The sequence below is a fragment of the Natrix helvetica genome (genome assembly GCF_964273705.1).
Source record: "Natrix helvetica genome assembly, chromosome: 1".
Classification (NCBI taxonomy): Eukaryota; Metazoa; Chordata; class Lepidosauria; order Squamata; family Natricidae; genus Natrix; species Natrix helvetica.
In genome coordinates, this window is record NC_138548.1 from 226,289,605 (window position 1) to 226,313,740 (window position 24,136).

Below are 24,136 nucleotides of genomic sequence, written 5' to 3' on the forward strand. Positions count from 1 at the left end.
AGTGAAGTATATAACACACAGGCTTTCTTTTTTCATCCATTCTTTCTATCCAACACTTTTTTCTTACAGGACTAACTGGGCAATAATAGGACAACTGTGTTTTGGGGTTTCCCATGATAAGTATAACTTGCACGTTTATCACTACATGCAAGAGGGGTTGTTTTTGGAGATAGGTTTATTCTCTTCAGGTTAGTTGAATGAGTTAACTAATTCCCTTGTTGGTATCCCATAAGATACATCTCCTCCCCCCAACTCAATACCATCATTGTGGAAGATGGGGAGGTCTAGAAACACAAGGTATAAACAAATAAATGAAAGTATCTTTACCTGGGGGGGGGGGTGTCCCATCAGAGGAAAAAACTTCAGTTGTTGGCTTTAACAAAATCCTAATGATGACTTTTCCTCTCCAGAGTGAAAATTCCAGCTTCAGAAGCAGAAATCAGAAATATTCTATGGCCCCTCTGTAAACTGAGAAGTTTCAACAGCAAAAACATTGACAAAGTTGACTTTCCAGATATGTAGTAATTGACATTAAAAGGCTAGGAAACAAAGATGTATTTCATGTAATGTAATGCTTCTTTCTCATATTTGGTTCGGGGGGGGGGAGTGTTTTCTGTCTCCAGATTTCATTATTTTTTATATTTCATCAAGTCAATATCAACTCTTATTGACCAGATGGCTAAATCATCTCCAGGATGAGCCAAGCTTTAGCTTGGCTTGGAATTTGCACATGACCACTTCATGATCACTTCCAGTGTCAGACCTTGAAATCGTTGGATTGGAAGCAACCGATAAGTTGTTTTGCTTCATTTCTCTTTCCTAGACTATTCCGCCCAATTATCTTTTTCTCTCTGTTTAATGTTCTTAGCGTCTGAGGGAATGCTGAGACTCTGGGTTCAAACAACAGCTTTATTTCAACTGAAACCAGAACAGAACAACAACTCGCGCTCTGACAACTCTTTTATACTCGCAGCTGTCAGAGCATTAACCAATAAGAACCCTCCAATTCTCCCGCCTGAACACAACCCAAAATAGACCAATCAGCTGCTAATGCCCTGACTGATTGACAGAAGAGGGTCGGCCGTGTCGGTACGTAACACTCTGCTATTCTCAACTTTGGCTTTCCATCTTCAACCTTCAACCTCTTGGTCCCTGTGTTCTTCACTCAGTCCTCCCAGTAACACAGTAACACGCTCTGAGGCTTCATTATAGTTGTCAGGCCTGAAAGCCATCTTTTCTTTTTCAACTTCAGGCCTGCTTGAAGTTGGGTGATATGTAGCCATAACAACATTCCTTCTAGAGAGCCAAGGTCATCCTTTGTCTCTGCACCTGGCCGGAACTGGATAGATGGAAGATGCCAGCGTGGCAATGGAAGATTGGATCATATGATGGAATTGTGAGGGGGGCAGGATCTTGAACATTCAATTGGGTGGGAAAACCTGGAAGCTTTCAGATTTGGGTTTTCCCAGATGTGTCAACATGGTTCTCTTAATAAATTGGAACTTTGAGGAATCCTTTGCCTCGGACTTTGATTTACTTTTGGTTGCTATTTGGAACCCCGACAATAGTTATGTTAAGCCCCGAAAGATCCAATTGTATTTTTATTGGAGACAACTATGCTTACAGACTTTGTCAACACTGATTATTTTAATTATCCTTATCCTTCCTTAAGAAGGAAAGATCAGTTGATTGAAGAGAGAGGTCACCTGCCATCTATTGCAGAATACAGGTAGTGCCTTAGTTGCTAAGCATGAACCAGATCTGAGAACGAGATGGTGGAAAGGATTGCTACAGAGCCACTGGGTCTTCTTTCACTGAGGACGAGTAAATAAAGTTTGTCATGCAAACTCCATTAGGAATTGTGTATGGGGAATACATAAGACTGTGATGGCGAACCTATGACACGTGTGCCGGAAGTGGCACACAGCCATCTCTCTGGCCACGCCAGCCGTCACCTGTTGCTTTTCCGGGTTCTGGCCAGCTGGTCTTTGTGAGCATGGGAGCACTGGAAACTGGAAGCGCATGCACACGCTGGGATGCTGAGCTTATGGTTTCCGGCATGCGCATGCACGCTGGCCAGCTGGTGTTCACACATGCATGTGTACCAGAAACTGGAAGGAAGGCCAACTTCCCAGTACACACATGAACGCTGGGAACTGCTCTTCCAGCTTACGGCGCTCCCCTGCATGCATGCGCACTCCCGTTTTGGTACTTGGTACCAAAAGGGTTCGCTAACGCTGATATAGGATGTAGTCTCTTCTCCAACTTCAAAAGTGGCAATATTCATAGTAATGTAACTTCTGCTCTTATACCATAGTGTTTCCACCCTGTGCCCACCCGGGAATACTTGCAAAATTCCTCCCTCCCCTCCCTTCTCCTCCTCCTCCTCCTTTTGGTATTTTCTTCAGTTATAGGCACTCACATCACGGAGAAGAGGTAGAAGAATTCCAAAACCTGACAGACCAGTATAACAGGAGAACCAAAAGGTGAGATGTCAAACGCACAAGTACATCCCAAAGCCATCATTGCTGTGGTTGGGAGGGACTGTCACCCAAGAGGAACTGAGTCAAGTAGGCCACTGACATATATGTGTCACAATGCAAGCTCAGCAAAGCTTCATCGCAAGTCTGTTTCCCTGTTCAACTTGTCTCCTTCCACCTCGGATGGTCGTCAACCATGCCAATGGTCTAATGACCATCAAACAGGAAAAGCAAACTCTGCTTGCTTTTTGCATCCCTCAGGATAAACACCATGAATGATTAGAAAATCTCAGGCAGCACACAAACTGTTAGGAAAATGACGTGCTGTCCACACTAGCAATTTATAATATCGTCCAGTCATTCTATGGGATGTCACTAAGGAAAACGAACTTTGTATTGCCACAGTGATGTTTGGGTGTCATTATAAATTAATAATGTTGAAATACACAATACAAAGTGCAATACTTGGAGTAACAAGGATTTAGGCACTCCATTCTTTTAAGACTGTGAGCTAATGGAAGGGTTCAGAACTGGTTTAACACATTCACGAACTTCATGAACACGTCCATGGTTTCTCCAGGTATGAAGTTCGCGAATGTGTTAAACCAGTTCTTGGCAGGTTGTTGCCATTTTCTGTTTTTCTCCCAACTTATGAATCTAATTCATAGCAGAGCTCCTAAAAATCCCATGGGCAAAGAAAAGAGGGGTTCATCCTCCCTGCCTCTTGTTTTCATGTAGAAGATAATCTGGAGAAGAAAATATCCCATTCTGTGGGTAGGCAGCCTCCACTCCAAGGAACGTAGGCAGTCTTGGGCCTTACCTCAAAAGCCCTATGCTACAAATTAGTTCAGATTCCTGGCAAGAGAAACCTTGTTCTCTTTCAGGGACTTGCTGGGTGGAAAGAAGATGGAGAAAAGGATGGGAATAGTAGGAAAAGAGAACAAACTCTACCTATCTTTTGACTCCAGCGTTGTTGGTTGCCAATGCAGCCTCAAACATATTTCTACTAAAGTTGTATACCCAGAGGTGGATTTCACAGATGTTTACCATCGGTTCACTGTGCGCACGCTCGCTTTGGGAACCTGCACACCTTCTGCCCATGGGCACAACCTTCCACACATGCTTTTTGCTTGCATGCGTGACTTGCACGCATGCGCACGACTTCAAAAATGTGGCTAAATAGGACAGCATAGAGCCAGACAGGTGGGTGTGGCCCACCCACAGGGGCCCACCTGCAGGTCGCCACTACAGGTTCACTCAAACCGATCCAAACTGGCTGAATTCCACCTCTGCGTATAGCCCACTATAGATATAAATTGCCTGTCTTATGGCACTAATCTTTATGGTAAGAAGATTGTTAGCCCATAGAGAAAAGTCATCATAGCCAAATCCTCCAGAGGATTGTCACACCCCAATTCTCATTCATTTTCTTCAAGATTTGTAGATATCTACAAAAGAGGGTTAGCAAGGTAGACATTGGTAGACAGCTTGTAGTTTTTCCCACCAGCTCCTCTGTGCAACCAAATGCAATCTGTCCTTACTATAGAAACAAGTGTTGCAGAACTAGATGTCTGAGCAAGGGGGATAATTCAGATATTGTATAAAAATACACAAGCAATGGAACATCCTGTGCAGAAATGACAGATGATGTGAAACAGATCTTGAGATACTGGAATTTCCACTATTCATTGCAAAGACTAGCTTTTAAAGATACTTTTTTCTAGGCCACACTACATTTGTGTAATGTTATTTGTATTGGGATTTGTGCCAGTAGTTGCTTGTTCTTTATTTCGTTCTTGGATGAACTATTTGGTTTTTCTTGTTAAAGCCTTTGCAAGCCTGGCCGTTTTAATTTATTGCGAAAATATGTTTAATTCACCTATTGCAAAAATACAGGTTCATTTTTTTGGTGGGGGGAGGTGTTGCCTGTTTGTTTTGGCAGCTTAGAATTCAGCCCTGGCATTTGCTAAAGGAAAAAATCCATTTAGAACAAACTTATCTCAAATTTACCCCCAAGGGCTCAACTATTCTAGGTAGCGTAATGCAGTGTTTGGCATCTTTCCAGAGGATCATAAGGCTTCAGTGAAACCAAAAGGTAAAGCAGCCACATTCAGTTATTATTTGGGGGGGGGGGGGAGAACCAAATAGTTTTCAGGTGAATATTCTCACCTTTGTGAAGTCGTGAGAGTTGCATCTGTGGAACGACTTCATCCTGCTCGACACCAAGTACCCCCTCAAACTCTCACTGACATTCCTTTAATATCACCAGCAGCTCTCAAAATCATACCTTTAAAGCCTCCGTCAAACAAATGTTGTAACTGTTAACGCAAAGGCATTGCCACAAATCTCAAAAGGCACTTTCCATCATGCTTTTGCAGAACAAAAAAAAAAGGGGGGGGGGAGACATGGGTTGGGTTGCAGACAGTAAAGCACTTGAGGACTTAAAAGCCACCAAGACACTTCAGCATTTCATTAGGTAAGAAAGATTGAAATTAAACTCCTACAGAGCTGTTTACAAGTGCATCCTTGGCAGCTTCAGACTGCAATCTGAAACTGTCACACCAGAAGGTTCTTATCGGTAGGAGAATTCAAAAAACCACAAGAGGTAATGAATCTTTTTTACGTATATCACTTTTGCGTGAAGCGTATTAGCTAAACTCAATTAATTATACCCCACTCTGAATTCAATTTGCAATTCTAATAGAATTGCACACATCTGACACACACAAACACACACACACACACCCCTTTACCTTTTTTCTCCGTCTCTTTAGATAGCTTTCAGAGAGAGAGAAATTCCTCACCAACCAGAGAGGAAGAAATCTAATAATTCCTAATGTTCTTGGCTTTGCCATCCACCAATCAACAATATTGACAAAAGAGATGTTTTGCGCAAGGACCTAGCACACATGCGCCACATCGGTTTAAAGGCTTATTGTCCAAAAGCTGCTCTCACAGGTGTGCCAACACAGCTAAAGCACGATACCCAGAGACGTTCTCCATCAAACATGACACATTATTTACTTGCTGTTTCATTCAAGAGTTCAAGGTAGTTAACACATTGTTCCCTCCTATTTCCCCCCATAACCAGTCAGCCTTTGAATTTGGTTGAAGTGTGAAACAGTGCCTGGTCCATTTAATGGCTGGGAGTGGGTTAGCTGTTGGATTTCCCTGGTGCCTATCCAACACTTTAACTATTTCGCCAAACTGGATTGACATGACATTGTATGACATTAGCTAGTTGATTAAGGAAGCATCCAGAGGCTTAAAACATGTATCAATAAAAATAAAAGCAGAAATAAAGCAGGTAAGCCAAGCATTAACTATTCAACACTTCAAACATTCGATTCACAGATGGATTGCTGCCGGTTTGGCCCGGATCCGCCAAACCGGTAGTAGTGGCGGCAGGAGGCTTTGCTCACCGACCTGGATGCTTCTGCGCAAGTGCAGAAGCATTGCGCAAGCGCACAAGTGCACACAGGAGTGCACCCGAACCGGTAGTAAAGAAATTGGCAACTCACGTCTGATTAGATTGAAGAGACCAGAAGTGTGGGGTATTATATAGTCTGTGGTCAATTACCACAGAGCCATAATTTCATCATCCAAAGTGGCTAGTTGGGCTGTGGGCTTAACCACATTGGTAGTCAGAACTAGCTCATGATTCATTAATCATTTAACCGTACAATCAAAGAGCAAATTTATTCAGCCAACTAAGAGGAAATTTCTTCAAGTTAAATCCACTGAGACATCTTGTGGGACTTAATAAAAGGATTGACTTAGCCAACTTTTAAATTACTGTTACATGCAATAACCACCACAGTCTGTAGAAAATAAGGCAAGAAAACATACCTTTTGCATGGCGACCTCTACATAGTAGGTCACAGTGTTAAATATATCCTCCACGGTTTCTTTTATTACATATTCCATTACAGCCACACTCCCACAATCTCCCAGAGACTCTTTCACCAGGAAGAAGATTTAGATTGCAGAGTAAGATAGATACTGAAAACAAAACCATCTGGGTTTCAAAACAGAGCAGTAAGGGGGACTATGACTCTACAACCTTCCATAACTCCCCTTTATCTTAAGTAAAAGCCTTGGAGTGTCTGTTGGGAACCAATGATCCTGCAGTACTGCTAACTGGAATACCCAGCATCTTTCTCTGCTGACCATGCCGGTGGAACCAGGGACATTGCCCTAGACCAGTGATAGTGAACTTAAGACATGTGTGTCAAAAACGGCATGCCATGTTTATGATGTTACTCCAGCATTCGCCAACACCTGACAACTATTCTCAATAGCCAGTGGTGGGTTTCAATTTATTTTACTACCGGTTTGCATGCATGTGTGATGCTTCTGTGCATGTGCGACACTTCTGCGCATGCACAGAAGCATCCAGGCGGGTGGGTGGAGCCTCTCGCCACCGCCACTACTGGTTCACCCAATCTGGGGCGAACTGGCAGAAACCCACCTCTGTCAAAAGCACACCCTGTTCTTAGCAATACCCATTAGACTTGTATGTTGCCCCATAGCCCTCTCTAGGCAATTTAGCATATAAGTATGATTTGCATATTGCTCCCAACAATCTGGGTCCTCATTTTACCGACCTCGGAAGGATGGAAGGTTCAGTCAACTTTGAGCCGCTCAGGATCAAATTCCTGGCTAAGGGCGGAGTGGCCTGCAATACTGCATTCTAACCACTGCGGCATCAGAGTTTATGATTCTTATGATTCAATTTTCAGAGACTGTGGAGGCCAAAGCTCTCTACTTGGGGCTGCCCTTGAAGAGCACCCGGAGGCTTCAGCTGGTCCAGAATGCGGCCGTGCGGGTTATCATGGGGGTACCTAGATGCTCCCATGTTACACCCCTTTTAGGCGGCCTGCACTGGTTGCCGGTTGTTTTCCGGGTGCGATTCAAGGTACTAATTATGACCTTTAAAGCGCTCCATGGCTTAGGCCCAGGGTACCTACGAGACCACCTACTGCCACCAGTAGCCTCCACCCGTCCAGTGCGATCCCACAGAGTTGGCCTCCTCAGGGTGCCGTCAGCCAGACAGTGTCAGCTGGCGACCCCCAGGGGGAGAGCCTTCTCTGTGGGAGTGCCTTCCCTCTGGAATGAGCTGCCCCCGGAGCTTCGCATAATCCCCAACCTCCAGTCCTTGCGACGCGCCCTAAAAAGTTGGCTTTTCCAGCAAGCCGGCCTGGCCTGTTAATTTTATCTAATTTTTAAAACGTTAGTGTTATATTAATTGGGTTTGGGTTTTTTGGATACTTATCTAATTTCCTTTTAACTTTTGTGATATGTGTTTTTTAATGTTGTACGCCGCCCTGAGTCCTTTGGGAGAAGGGCGGCATATAAATCCAACAAATCCAAATCCAATCCAAATTCACATGAGATTGGGGTGCTGCTCTTGCATGGCCTCAGGACCTTCTATAAGTGGCATAAGAGAGCTGTGCTCTTGTATGGCCTCCAGAGCCTCGGAAAAGCAAGGCATGTTTTGCATTGTTTTCAGAGGCTGTGAAAGATCATTCTCTGAAACCAATTCAAAAGCAAAGGCTTGTGCAACCCAGACTGGTCTTGAGTAGGCCTCAGGGCCCTGTCAACAGAAAGAAAACACCACCAAAGGTAGGAAAGAGTGCAAAGGATTGTGAGGAATGTTTTTGAGAGGCAGATGTTGTGCTAGGCTGCAGTTGAGACACAGTTGTTAAAATTAATGATATTTACAGTATTCACAAAATACTGGGTCTAGGCTTTGGGCTCGGTGTGTCACTCCTAGGTTTTCTCCGTGACTTCTTTTCCAATGCTTGTTTTTAAAAATCGCAGATGGTGCAGAGTGCCTTTCTTTACATCCCATGAAATCGTCACATTTCACTTGCAGAAGAAAATCAGGTTCGCCTTGCGTTCAATAGGAAACATAATTCATAGGGTAAAACTATAGGGTGTTTTGTGAATACTGTATCTTCAGGCCTAGCCTCAGCGCTGCCGCTAACGATCGCCGTTCAGGGTAGCCTAGTTGGGGGAGATGGAAAGATAGGGAACTGTTTTATCTTTTATTGGGTTGGGGGTGGGGGAGAGTGAAATGTCAGCAGAGTCAAGTTAGGCTTTGTTTTTAATTTTTGACACACGGAGCCCAAAGCTTAGACCAGTGGTGAAATCTAATTTCTCCCACCACCGCCAGTTCTGTGGGCGTGGCTTGGTGGGGGGGGAGGTCATGTAACTGGGTGCGGGTGGCCAACTTTTTTTTCACTTTCAGCTATTTTTATTTTTAGATTTTTAAAGCATTTTTTCCCCCTGCCAGTTCGGGCAATTTCTATAGCCACCCATCTCAATCAACCTCTAGGTCAGCGATGGCGACCTATTTTTCTGCTTAGATGCCAAAAGGGTGCGCGTGCGCACGATAGCACTTGCGTGCCCACACCCATAATGCAATGCCTTCCCCCCCCAAGCATGCACGCACAACTGACTCCTGTGCTCCCCCCACGCGCATGCACACAGGCCTCACTGAAGCCTCCAGACTTTCAGTAGGCCCGTTCGGCCAAACCAGCAGGGAAACAATCGTTTAAAAAGCAGTGGGGAAAGATTTCGATGATTGTGCGTCTCACAGCTGAGCCATGCGATCCTCAGAAGCTTTTTTTTTGCTACCGGTTCGCAAAAACCAAGGACAACCATCCTTACGGTTCGGCCGAACGAGGCCGAACCGGGAGGACTTCACCCCTGGCTTAGACCCAGGCTGATGAGAGAACAGCTGCAGCAAACCCCTGTTCGAAACCTCAGGGGTATTTTGGCAAAGCCCACAGTCGATTGCAAAAGGAAAAGGGTGAAAAATTAACCGGCACAGCAACACACAAGTTCCCTTTGGCCCCTGAATCACATTGGAGGATACATTTGGGCCCCCAGGAATGGCTCTGTATTGATCGCCTGTTTGCAGGAGATGCTGAGGGTAGCAATGCATGCAGTCACCAGTAGAGTGGGTTGAGAAGCCACCTCAGCTCCTGGAGTGTTCATGGGGCTTAGCTGCATTAAGCAAGGACATTCATGCCGTCATGGCTATAAATAACCTCCCGCATTGAGGATATATGGGAACACGGCTCAGTGTTCAACCACCAGGCAAAAATATTCACTCCTAGGTTTTCTCAGTGGCTCCTTTTCAAACGCTTGTTTTTTTTTTTAAAAAAATCACAGACTGCGCAGAGCGCATCTCAGACAATTTCTTTCCTTCCCACAAAATAGTCACATTTCACTTGTAAAAACAAAAATCAGGTTTGTTTTGCATGCAACAGGAAATGTAATTTATAGGGTAAACTGCAGCTTCTTTTATGAGTACTGAAAACGTTATTAATTTTAACACCCGACATTTGAACAACTCTTTGTAACCTTGGCCCACCAAAACTCTGGCTTGGATACATTTCACAACTCAATCTGTTCATGCGGGAGGAGAGCAAATTATGGGTCCTTTGCAAGTTGCATTTTTTCTTACAAAATGCTCCTCCAACACAGCTCACTTTGCCCCGGCTCCAAGGCAGCCAATTTACTGCATCCTCACAATGGAGCCTCTCATAGGTGGGTTGCTCCCGGTTCAGCCTGGATCGGACGAACCGGTAGTGGCTGCAGTGGGAAGGTTTGTCCGCCCGGATGCTTCTGTGCATGTGCAGAAAGGTTGCATGCACACACGAGCATGCACAAGCACAGGCGAACCGGTAGTGCCGGGATTTGCAACTGATCTCTGAAGCCTCCCAATGCATGCCACTCTTCTGAAGCTGGATCAAGGTGAACAGTGTCTTTTCATGGGAAAACAGAAGGGACCCTCCCTGGTTGTAGGGAAGAGAAGCCTCCAGAGGTCAGGGACCTGCTGGATTTTATTTCTTCAATTTCTATAGGCACCCATCTCCATCAATGACTCTAGGTAGCTTACAATTCCAAAACTACAAAAACTAAATAAACCCTTTAAAATAAAAAATATCCAAAATAAACATGCACAGCAACTGAGAGAATTAGCCACCCAACAGTAAAGCCGAGAAACAGAGCCCTTAACGTTTTCAGCTTCCCAGGCTCAGGAACACAATCAGCTTTACAAAAGGCCAGCAGGGTTGGGGGCAGTCTAATCATTGAAGTGAAGATCTTCCACAGAGAAGGGGCCACTGCAGAAAAGGCCCATCTTTTAGTCCCCTCCAGCCAAAGGTAGCTCTTGGGCTGATGAGATCTGCAGCATGCCCAATCTGCTAGATCGAATTGGATAGGAAAAAGACCATCCCTCAGATAACCCAGTCTCAAGCCACATAGGCAGAGGTGGGTTCCTACTGGTTCAGACCGGTTTGGCCGAGTAGGTAGTAATTCGGCCGCTCATGCACCCAAACTGGTTCTTTTGTCGGTGGCGCCATCTTTATTTTTGCTTCTGCGCATGCACAGAATATTCTCCTTTGCATAAATGTAATTATTTTCCCTTTTATGTTCTGCGCATGCGAAGACCTTTTTAGGTGTAAATGCGTACATGGGCAGAGCGTACGTTTGCGTGCCGAACTAGCATTAATGCCTGCACATAGGGCTTTAAAGGTGACAACCACAACCTTGAATTGTACCCAGAAACATATCAGTAACCGATACAGCTCATTCAGTAGTAGTGTTACATCTGCCATATATCTGACACCACCATTTATTACCCGTGCAGCCACAGTCTGTACCAATTGAAGTGACCAAATGGTCTTCAGAGGCAGCCCAATGTGGTCCGCTGTAGGACCTTCCCTTTCATCAGATACAGGCTCTGTAATTCTCCGGTCTTTCTGCTTGGGCAGTTTCCTGACAATTCTCTGTGAGAAATTCTTGTTTGTTCTCCCTATTCCATCTCTCAGTAAGTAAAATACTGTCAGGTATTAAAAACTACCACACCACACTCCTGCCTCTGCATTAAGATATAAACCACAGATTACAGACTAGAATGGCTGAGTTCATACATCACACTAGGCCTAAGATTATGGCTGTGTGTGATGTGAAAAACAACTGGCCAATATTTGCCCAATAAGATTGTTGGAGATCCACATCCAATTCTAACCAGTCTCTGCTGAGGAGATGTAGGAACTAAGATTTGGGATGTAGCATCTTAAAGAAGAAACTTCAATGATTATAAAGGTAAAGTTCCCCTCACACATATGTACTAGTCGTTCCAGACTCTAGGGGGCGGTGCTCATCTCCATTTCAAAGCCGAAGAGCCAGCGCTGTCCCATGTGTCCGGCAAGACTAAATGCCGAAGGTGCATAGAACACTGTTACCTTCCCACCAAAAGGTGGTTCCTATTTTTCTACTTGCATTTTTACATGCTTTCGAACTGCTAGGTTGGCAGAAGCTGGGACAAGTAACGGGAGCTCACTCCGTTACGCGGCACTAGGGATTCAAACCGCCAAACTGCCAACCTTTCTGATCAGCAAGCTCAGTGTCTTAGCCGCTGAGCCACTGCGTCCCATTCAATGATTATATTCCTCGTCAAACAGTCAGGCTACAAGGCTATTCTTCTGTAGGAGCTCACAGAAAAAATCTCTCTCTTTTTTTTTAGGAAGATATATAGATCTGGATTAGCAACTGCAAGCCAATCATCACTGGTGCTCTGTTTCAAACACAAACACAGTTGCTAAGGAGTTAAGCAGATAATAGTAGACAAAACTGAAAACCAAGGTCTGTGCAAAGAGAGCTTGCCTGAATAACTCTATTCAAGCAGCAATAGAGCGATCCAAATTCATTCCAAGAGTCAGAGTGCCAAGTCAAGAAATCAACTAGTCCAATAATCAAGAGTTCAACACTAAGTAGACACAAGAACAAGAGTCACAAACTCAAAATGGTTATTTCCCACAAATACTGAAAGCAGAGCAGCTATATAAATCTGTCTGCAGGCAGCTGGCTGCAATTATTCATTTCTTGCCCTTTGTCTAACAAGTGGCCTCACTGAAGAGCATTGCTGTGCTCACCCTGCATGTGTCTAGAACCAATGCTCAGGGGGTCATGCCTCATTGATGCTCCAGCTGGACAGGAAATGCCTGTGGCTGATCAGCCTTAAATGAATAATGGTTTAAAGATTCCTGAAGCTGACAATCCACAGGTTTAGCTGGAGCAAAAGATCAGAGTCAGATGCTGAATGGTGGCTCATGATACCTGGCACAGGTAATCCTCGACTTACAATAGTTTCTTTGGTAACCGTTTGAAGTTACAACAGCACTGAAAAAAATGACGTGTTATGACTATTTTTCACACTTATGACCCAGTGGTGGGTTGCCAATTTTTTCACTACCGGTTCAGGCATGCTCACACGCACGACACTTCTGCGCAGAAGAAGCACCGCCGCTGCTACTACCACCTCCCGCTGCCACTACTACCGATTTGCCCAATTTGGGCCACCACCCACCTCTGTTATGACTGTTGTAGGATCCTTGTGGTAACGTGATCAAAATGCAGATGCTTAAGAACTGACTCATATTTATGAGGGTTGCAATCCTTGGGGTCATGGATGTGATCTTTTGACAAGCAAAGTCAATGGGGAAACCAGATTCATTTAACAACCAGGGAGGCAGTTGGGCCTGCTGATAGTATACCTGGCTCCTCGCTATACTTCAGCGGCCCTGCCCGAACTCCTTGAGCTGATCTCATCGGTGGCGGTTGAGACCCCCAAACTTTTAGTGATGGGGGATTTTAATCTGCCGTCGATGGGAGAAGCGTCTGAGGGGGTTCGGGAGTTCATGGCTTCCATGACAGCCATGGACCTGACCCAGTTAATTCAGGGCCCTACTCATGAGGGAGGCCACACCCTGGACCTTGTTTTTGTCTCTGGCCAGTGGACGAGTGATCTGGGAATAGGGGATCTAGACACTATTCCCCTGTCATGGTCGGATCACTCACTTCTCCGGCTGGACTTCCCTGGTGCTACCCCCCGCCGCGAGGAGGCGGAACTGGAAGGTATTAGATGGTTCCGCCCCAAGCGCCTGATGGAACCGGATAGGTTCCAGACGGAACTTGGGCCACCTCCTGTGGACCTGACCCGCCCCCGAGTAGAGGACCTGGTAGTCGCATGGAATAGTGCGGCTACCGGGGCCCTAGACCGGGTGGCGCCTTTGCGGCCTCTCCTGCGGCGAAGAACCACCCTGGCACCTTGGTTTACCGAGGAGCTAAGGGTGATGAAACGCCACAAGAGACGCCTAGAGAGTCGTTGGAGATCCTCCCGTTCCGAATTTGACCGAGCACAGGCACGAGCCTATTTGAAGACGTACCTTGTGGCACTAAGAGCGGCCAAACGTCAACATTGCGCCGCTCTTATTGCGTCTGCAGATAACCGCCCTGCCGCCCTGTTTCGGGTGACCCGTTCCCTCTTGTTTGAGAGACCACGGGAAGCCCCTCTACAGGGCAGAGCAGAGGAGTTTGGGAATTATCTACAGGACAAAGTCGCTCAAATCCGGATGGGATGGACCCCTTTCAGTGGTTCAGTAGAGACGCCCGTTGCGAGTCTTGAGGGACCGCTTTGGGAGGAGTTTGACTCGGTTGCCATCGAGGATTTGGACAGGTTGCGTGGACGTCTGCGACCCACCACATGTTTATTGGACCCGTGTCCCTCCTGGCTTGTACTGGCATCCTGGGAGGTTACGCGCGACTGGCTCCTGGGCCTGGTGAACGCCTCGTTGGGTGAGGGGTCTCTACCGGCCGCCTTGAAAGAGGCGGTGGTGAGGCCCCTGCTCAAGAAGCCTTCCCTGGACCCAACGGACCTAGTCAATTATCGTCCAGTCTCCAACCTTCCTTTTTTAGCGAAGGTTGTAGAGAGTGTGGTAGCACAGCAGTTCCCACGTCACCTGGAGGAAAATGATTATCTAGACCCGCGCCAGTCCGGCTTCCGACCCGGGCACAGCACGGAGACGGCCTTGGTCGCATTGGTCGATGATCTCTGGAGGGCCAGAGATAGGGGTTGTTCCTCTATCCTGGTCCTATTAGATCTCTCGGCGGCGTTCGATACCATCGACCATGGTATCCTGTTGCACCGGCTAGAGGGGCTGGGAGTCAGAGGCACCGTTTTACGGTGGTTTGGCTCCTACCTCTCTGGTCGGACGCAACGTGTGTTGACAGGGGAGCAGAGTTCGACCCGGAGGCCACTCACATGTGGAGTGCCACAGGGATCGGTGCTCTCGCCCCTCCTGTTCAACACATATATGAAACCGCTGGGCGAGATCATCCGTGGTTTTGGAGTGGGATATCATCTGTATGCTGATGATACTCAGCTATACATTTCCACTCCGAACCACCCCAATGAGGCCGTTGAAATGATGTCCCGGTGCCTGGAGGCCGTACGGGTCTGGATGGATGGCAACCGACTAAAACTCAACCCTTCCAAGACGGAGTGGCTGTGGCTTCCGGCCTCCCGGTTCAACCAGGTGCTTCCATCTCTGGCCATCGGGGGCGTCCAACTAGCCCCCATGGAACAGGTGCGCAATTTGGGCGTCCTCCTGGATACCCGGCTGTCCATGGATAACCATGTAACAGCCGTGGCAAGGGGGGCGTTCCATCAGGTTCGCCTGATGCGCCAATTGCGCCCCTTATTGGACCGGGATGCCCTACGCACAGTCACCCATGCGCTAGTGACGTCTCGCCTGGATTACTGCAATGCTCTCTACATGGGGCTTCCCTTGAGATGCACTCGGAGACTACAGTTGGTCCAGAACGCGGCCGCGCGGGTGATTATGGGGAGGACCAGATACTCCCCTGTAACACCTCTCCTGCGCGAGCTGCACTGGCTGCCTGTGGTCTACCGAGTGCGTTTCAAGGTTTTGATTATGATCTTTAAAGCGCTCCATGGCACAGGGCCTAGTTATATGCAGGATCGCATCCTGCCCCACACATCCCTACGACCAATTCGCTCACACAGAGAGGGACTTCTCCGGGTGCCGTCCGCCAAACAGTGTCGGGGGGCGACACCCAGGAGCAGAGCCTTCTCTGTGATGGGCCCAGCCCTATGGAATGACCTCCCCCGTGACATCAGGATTACTTCCGATCTCCGCTCCTTCCGTGTACAGCTGAAGACCCACCTCTTTCAATTATCCGGCCTGGCTCAATCGCAATCGTAATTTTCCCATTCCTCCAAACTGTTTTTTAAATTGTTCTTAAATATTAATTTTATTGGGTTTTTACAATTGGGGTATTTTAAAGTAGATTTTTAACTGTCTATTGATGTAATTTGTTTCCTCCTCCGTGTATATGTATATGTGTTGTGTATGTATGTACGTTTGGTGTTGTTATGTATTTTATGTTATATGCTCCATTGTACGCCGCCCCGAGTCCTACTTGGAAAGGGAGCGGCTAATAAATCCAAATTTATTATTATTTATTATTATTAACCGTGCTACTCACTTAACAACTGCAGTGATTCACTTCGCCATAGGCAAGAAAGGTCTCAAAATGGGGCAAAACTCACTTAACAAATGTTTCACTTAGTAACAGAAATTTTGAGGTCAATCGTGGTTGTATGTTGAGGACTACCTGTATTGAAATCACTGTCCCTACTTGTCTCTTCACTCAATGAAAGATGCTGGGTTTTAAAGTCCTAAATAGCCGAAGGTCAGATTGTCCAAAAGGAAATCAGTTCAATTTTTTTAAAAAAAATGCATTCATCAAATCATGGATACTCAAACTTACTAAATTCTGAATGTATATTAATTCCCTTACAACATGGCCTCTTTGGAGGAAAAAGTTGTGACTGTAGCCAGTTACAAAACCATTTCCCAGGAAACAAATGGATTAAGCTGCTCTCCATTGCACCCCTTGGGTATTCTTTATCACTTTAGGCTTACCTTTATCTATTTTTTTTATCCACAGAAACGTTTTTGGAAATAAAGATGATGCCAGAGGCTGTCATTTTAGGCTGTAACATCCCAGGTTATTTTAATAAAAAAGTTTTTTTAAAAAAAAATGAAGTGAAGAATATGCCCAGGGAGGTGTAAGCAAACACACCGAGGCTCTCCTTATGATCCAAGGCTTTTTATGTATTTCATCTGAAGCAGAAGTGAGATAGTAGTGAAAATGCTAGTTACTTTTTCCATAGCAGCAGAAAATCTAAAGAACTGGTGTTGAGAAAGACTCTTTCAGCTGGCTTGACCAGAAAATGCAGGCTGGAAACAAGGCAGAAGTACTTATTTATGTTTGTAGTGGATGTGTGAACATTGATTTAATTTGCATTAGGAATGGTTCTCTGTAGACAATCATGATTAGAATAAATCTACATCAAAGCATTTAAGGAATATTAAAATGGAAACTGGAGGCAGGATGACATTTTCCTGTTGCGATATAAAACAGACTACCGTAACTAGAAAGCAGAGAAAAAAATAGCAGCCAATTAGACAAAACCATTATCTCTTCCTTGAGAGTTACAAGGCTTATGGCAGGGGTCTCCAGACTTGGCAACTTTAAGACTTGTGGAATTCAACTCCCAGAATTTCCCAGTCAGCATGTCTGGCTTAGGAATTGTGGAAATTGAAGCCCACAAGTGGACTGGCTGAGGAATTCTGGGAGTTGAAATCCACACGTCTTAAAATTGCCAAGTTTGGAGAGCCCTACAGCTATGAAGTGTCCTAACTCATCAGTCACAGGGAGACCAAATTGGCCAAACATTGGTCAAAGAAGAAGCAGCTGTAAGGAATTTCACTCTCCAACATCTTCAGAGACTATTGAGATTACTGCAATCACCAGCCAGAAAATGAATCGTTGCTCCAATCCTCACTTTGTTTTCTTCTAGTCCACGGGTGTTAAACTCATGACGTCATGTTGCTGTCACATGATGTATCGTAAGGTGACCAACAGTCCTCCTTTAGGGAGGACAGTCCTTCTTTTGTAAGTTCTGTCCTCCCTCGAAAAATGTCCTCCTACATGTCCTCCTTTTCGATATTTGAAGACTAATCTGTTGCGCGTTATGTGACGTATTTGTATTTGACATGACAATTCGTCAAGACTTGGTATAGTGTGGTATAAGATGCGATTATGAGATGCATGCGCTCCGCACGGGAGACCTTGAGAGAGAGTGCCGCGTGCAAGTGGCTTTGTTTACTTCTTACCGAAACACAACACAGCACATATGCACACAGTAGACTCACGGCACGTCGGCAATTGAATGACTCATGGTAATTATTTCTTTCTCAGTGAATATTCAATTATACAGAGGTAAGTACAATTCATGTTTTATTAAACAGTTTTTAATGGTGTTTTTTTTACTTCATCGCTAGTATATTGAACAGATATTGAATCTTGTGTTGAATTTTTATCTAAAGAAATGCTAGACATTAAAATAGACGACAATTGTCTCTTTGAAGAAATAAGAAGACTGAATGTATATTTAAATTCTGAAAAATTAATACAATGGGAAAATCAACATGTTGAAATTGATAAAAGATGGGTGGATATTTTCAGCCATTTCAAAAATGAACATATTCCATGTGAACATTTATTTATACTTGTTCAATTTACGTTGTGCTGCCCTGGAACTAATGCAGCAGTTGAAAGAGTTTTTTTCAATTGCCAATGATTTTTCGACAAGTGAGAAATCGAGATTGAATGTTGATACTCTAGCTGCAGCACTTGCCGTAAAATTTAATCTGAAGGATATTTCTTGTTCAGATATTTCCAATATATTGTTAGAAGATGATATATTGACAAAAATATTAATTCAATGGAAAAGTACTCATTTAAATAATAATTAACAGGCATGTAAGCATAATTACAATATAAAATGTTGCAAATGTTTTTATTATGCATATATCATATTTTAGTGTATTATTGTTGCAATGAATAAAATATTTCTTTTATTTACGATATATTTTTTCCAATTTATTTGTCCTCCTTTTCATTGTAAAAAAGTTGTTCACCTTATGTATTGTGATGTCTTCCCCCTTCACAGATCTGGGGTGGGCGTGGCCTGCATATGACGTATCTATCATGCAGGCTGCCAGGTTGACACCCCTGCTCTAGTCTATCCCATCTATTAATTCAAGGTAGTGGACAAGGGAACTGCCATATCTTTCATCACATAGTTGAAGCTACAAAACCATAGGCACTTTATAAATGAATTATAAGAGCACAGGGAACAATAATAAAGGCTAAATGTGTCCTACAGGCAGTTTAGCTTTCCACTTTCTGTATGAACATCTGGAATGAATTATCGAAATTCCACTCCCTCCCTTTGGGAAAGAAGGGGGGGGAAGGGATTCAACCACCTCTAATACAAATCAGCAAAAGAGCCCCGTGCAAAGCAGGCAAAATTATTCTGGCTGGGTCTGCCCTCTTCATTGTTTCCCTTTATAAGTGCTGCAGATGAAGTTATTTACACATTTAAAGAAACTGATATATTATTGGAAGTTGGACATTGAACAGAAGCCTGTTACTGGAGCTCTAAAGTAGTTGGCAATATCCATTACACTTACACTTTTAAGTGGATGGAAGCTGCCATTTCAAAGGTCCTTTAATGTCCTGGAAGAATGTTATGACAGGTATTCTGGAACATTGTGGGAAATTCCCATGCCCAGCCAACACTTCAAAAGGTCCCAGAAAAGCAGTGGAGGGGTAGGGACAGAGAGAGAATCAGGTTGCATTTTGTCAAGGGCATCTTCAGCAATTAAGCCTGTCTAAGTTCAGTTTTGATTTCACTGTAGCTAATACAAACAAGGGTTTTGAATATGGTCCAGGTGTGTTAAATGCTAGGGTGGTAACACATCAGGTAGCCTATCACAAACAAATAAATACAATTTATGAGCCACCTGACATATAAAAAATATTAAACACTTAACTAAAAATCTTTGATTAGGCTTTTAATGAACATTATAGCATTACAGATAGTGCTCGATTTACAACAGTCCCTTTAGTGACTGTTTGAAGTTACAATGTACTGAAAAAGTGACTTATGACCATTTTTCACTTATGACCACTGCAGTATCCCCATGGTCACGTGTTCAAAATTCAGATGCTTGGCAACTGACTCATATTTATGACAGTTACAGTATTCCAGAGTCATGTGATCTCCTTTTGCTACTGTCTGACAAGCAAAGTCAATGGGAAAGCCAGATTCACTTAACAACCGTATTACCAACTTAACTGCAGTGACTCACTTAAAGACTGTGGACAGAAAGGTCATAAAGTGGGGCAAAATTCACTTAACTGTCTCGTTTAGCAACGTAAGTTTTGGGCTCAAATGTAGTATTTAATTTGAGGACTGCCTGTACAGCATTCATGGCACTAAACAGAATATGCAATGGAGCAGTTAGTGGATTTCATAGTTAAAAAATGAATGCAATTTCATCCTTACTACTATTGTTTTTTTACCTTGTGAGGCCATTAAAATGCATGAACAAGCAACCACCTGTAAGGAAAACAGCTGGAGTTCATGCATCGCAAAGGATGAATCTGCCCAATTTGCAAATAGCTGGCAGATTTTGCCTGCCAGAGTCAAAACAAGGGATTTTAAAGTCCAAGGGCCTGACTCCAAATAAGGTGGTGTCCCTATAAAAGTCTGGTGGGATCCCAGATTTCCTGCAGGACTTCATGACTGGAGTTCGCTCCATCGCTCGACAAGCTTTTTCTTTTCTCATCAGGTGTGAAGCATTCTCACACTTTTCCTCAGAGTTTTGCTGCCAGGGAAGGAAAAACTGATCAAGCAGATGAATAAACTGCTTAAAATAATCCAAGCACTTTCCCATCATCCAACAGGGCCAACATTGTGGCACCTCAGCCTACTCAAAATTTCATTGAGCGGCTTCATTACAATATTTGCAGCCTGTCTTATTTTTTTAGGAACCTGAAACTTTTTTATATATAAAAAGAAGGCCTGGGTGGATGGAGGACACGCTCCCACTTGCATAATCGTGAAGTTGATTATGTTCCGTGTTTCTGGTAACCAGGACTGTCTCGGTTTACAAATTCCACTCAGCCATCATGTGGTTGGCTCGGATTTGATTTAATACTGCGTAGTGTGTGAACACAGCCTTAGGGGCTTCTAAATCTTCTATATAATCAGTCCTATAGCTCAGCCAGGTCATAAGAACTAGATTGCAACAAACTATGGTACAGGGCAAGGTGTAAAGCAAAGCAATCCAGTTTATTGAGGTGATAAACATATATAGTGACTTTCCCAAATGGAGCAGGATGCCAAATATTAAGCTATGCCAACATACCAGTGTCATTAAAGTCTTGCTTCTTTCTGCTTAATTTAGCCTTTTGCCCTTGATCTGGCTAGGAACATTGCTTTTAAACCCAAGCTGCACAGCTGGAGCATAGGTCCACACCCAACACTTCCTTATTATTAGGCAGGCTTACAGAAGCATCTGAGAAGTCAGTGTGGAGTAGTGATAAAAAGCACTGGGCTATAAACCAGGAGACCATGAGTTCTAGCCCTGCCTTAGGCACAAAGCCACCTGGATGACCTTGGGACAGTCAGTCTCTCATCTCAGCCCTAGAAGCAGCAGGGAAGATCTCTCTCTCTCTCTTGCTCGCTCTTTCTCTCTCTCTCTCTCCCTCCCTCCCTCCCTCCCTCCCACCATCCATCCATCCATCCAATTTAGGTAGCACCCATCTGACTCACAGAGTGTCTCCAAAAGTCTTACCAAAAAAATTGCAGGGCAGGTAAGATCCAGGCAGTCAACTGTAGACAAGATTGACTCCAAGGCACAAATACATACACTATAGCACCCAATTAAAGAAATTAAACAAGAGATATCATCCATGAATCAATCTGGCATACAGTTCTGTTCTGTCCCAAGCCTCTAAATTATACTGACACAGACTTGGCTGTCTGCCACAACTAGGAGGGAGATAAGCTACCCCTTAGCTGGGAGCCCAGAAAATTATCTCTTCAGAAAACAAGGCCTGAACTCACAGATTTCTTCAAACGTTCGTTACACCTGGATAAATGACTGTTGTTTCCTGCAAAATTTCCCTCCCATCGCCCCACCTATAAGCTCTCTGGGAGGGACCAATCTGTAGCCACCTGTTTCCTATTTCCTTCTGTGAGTCTGTTTCCAAAGCTGCTCCCTCCTCCTATCAGCCCTATGCATCTGCACATCAGGGACAACCTCCCTCTGTTCCTCCTCACTGCTCCCTGACTCAGACGCCACCTGGTGGCCAACAGGCCTCTCTAGTCCCTGCTCTGACTCCGAACACCCCCCCCCCGAGTCTTCCTCAGCCCCCAGGGCAGTTCCATAGTGTTCATCGCTGTCAGATTCCACCAACAGTTCAGCTGGCCGCTGCTGGGCCACAACAAGTTCCGTTCAGTTTAGTTCAGTACATTTGTGGATTACTCCTGACAGATTGGGGGAGAGGGGACCCAACGCTACTGATTTTTTCACTGTACATTGCAAGACACCAATTTCCTGCCAATTCTAAACATGGACAGGAAAGTGTTAAGTATTGTGAAATCAAGTTTACTAATGACCACCCCACCTCCAATCAATATGATAGTGGATGACCATTAACAGGCCTCATAAGAATTGTAAGCATATAACTTGTAGTAGACATATGATCTCTACCAACCCAATGTCAAGATCTACTGAGTCCAGCATTCTATTGTCACAGTCCACCGAGGCTTCCCAAGAGCATGAAGCAAACTCCTTGTACCGACAAAAAACCCTTTTATTAATTTACTGTGAATTCTGCTCATTCACATCCAGCAAAGTCTTTCAAGGGAGGATTTACAGTCACAGACCTTATCTGACCTAGAGAGCTGCAAAACTTGGTAAGGAGTCTTGGAGAGTCACAAACCAATTAAGCAAATGAATTGTCTCCTGCAAACTCCATTCCCCTTTCACTCCTCTTTTATTTCCTCTGGGAGGGGCCATTCATCGTCCACCTGTGGCCTTACTCCCAAGTCAACCCTGTTCTTTAGCTGTACCCTTCGTCTGGCAACTCTGCGCCTGCGCACGCTGGGAACAGGCTGCAGCTGTTCGTCTGCCTCACTGATGTCTGACTCTGAAGGCAGCTGATAACTGGCATATGGCTCTGGTCTCCTCTCTGCCTCGGACACAGAGCCCTCATCAGGGCCTTCCCCAGACTCCAGGACTGGGCCATGTTCCTCTCCAACCTCCTCACTGTCCAAATCTGGTGCCAACTCTGCTTGCCATTGGGGGGCACAACACACTGCCATTAGAGGAGACTGCATCTTCCTTGCAATTTCTACTCTCCAGAGTGACTCATTTGGAAAACAAATGAGTGAATTGAAGAAAAGTGCTATATTCAGTGTGTTTATATTCATTAAAAAAAAAGAATATTATTTTCAGGTGTAAGAGTGAAGGCTGACTCTGCTTTTGTGGTAAAGAGAAAAAGAAACAAACGTGCAATCAAACAGTTGAGAAATATTGACACACAACACATGTTTTCTTACATGGAGACCACTCTACCAATTCAAAGCCAGAGTAGATGCATATTGCAAAACTCATTTGTTCATTATAAGCAAATTGAATAATCAGTGCATCAAGCTGCTGTTTGACATTTCCTCTAGAAAAGGTATATATGCTCTGTATAATTAGAAGAAAATATAGTAATTTTAAATGGGAACGGTACATTCGCTTTGTACAGTTCGATGGGCATAAATTAGGTCTCAGCAGTTTTTAAAAAAATCTAATTAAGATTCTGATTACTAAAACTGGCAAGCAGCCACCTATAAAACCTTTTTGCACATCTGATACAGTTTGGAAGCAGCAATCATGAGTAGCAGGGGAGAGGAAGGGAAAACCCAGTTTGGTTACCAAAAGGAGGTTTAGAAAATTCTGGTGGGGGTTGCCTGATCTGGGTTTAGTGTTGTGTTTAATACCGAACATGTGATACCTGAGTCACAGGCACAATAGGCAGCCTCTCTAAGGAAAAGGGGCGAAAAGGAAGAAAGAGGAAAGGAGAGGAAGGAGGGAAGGGATAGAAAGAGAAGGAGTGAGTGTAGGATGGGGAAGAGGAAGAGAGGAGTAGGAGAGAGGAAAGGGAAGAAGGAAAGGGAAAGGAGAGCAGGAAGGAAGGAAGTAGAGAAGGGAGGGAGGGAGAAAAGAAAAGAAAAAATAGGGTGGTGATAATACAAAATAGGTGTATGGGATGCGAAGCAAAGCAACTCAGAATGTATATTTTAACCTTTTATATGGAAAAACAAATATGTAAAAGTGATAAAGATAAATAAGAACAATAACTATGTGAACGTATACCCGTAACTATATATAAGAGAATAAAAATAAAAAACACTTTAAAAAAATAGGCAACCTCTCTAAGAGAACAGCATCTTATATACAGATCGGCATCAATAACAACTGAATGATTCAGTGGGACCTCTTGTGTATTTATTTGCTTATTAATTAAACTTATTTGCAGCCCATCTCGCAGCGATACAGATATACAGATCAGGTAAGCTACCTAGGCAAACTAGCTCACCATCACTGAATGTGCAAGAGCAGGGACTCAGCCAGAGATGCCTTAGCAACCTCTCTCAAAGGCAACTCTGGGAATGTCCCAGAACGGTCAACTACAGCAGAAAAGAATGGCCACACTGCACCTCCTGCAAAGTGGAAGAAGCCTTACTTCGGTGACGGCAGTGCAAGAAAGTCCCAGGTTCACTTCCTTCTATGGCCAACACATCTCACAAAAGTTTGTTTTTATGCATTTAAAAAAAAAAACAGAGTGGGAAATGA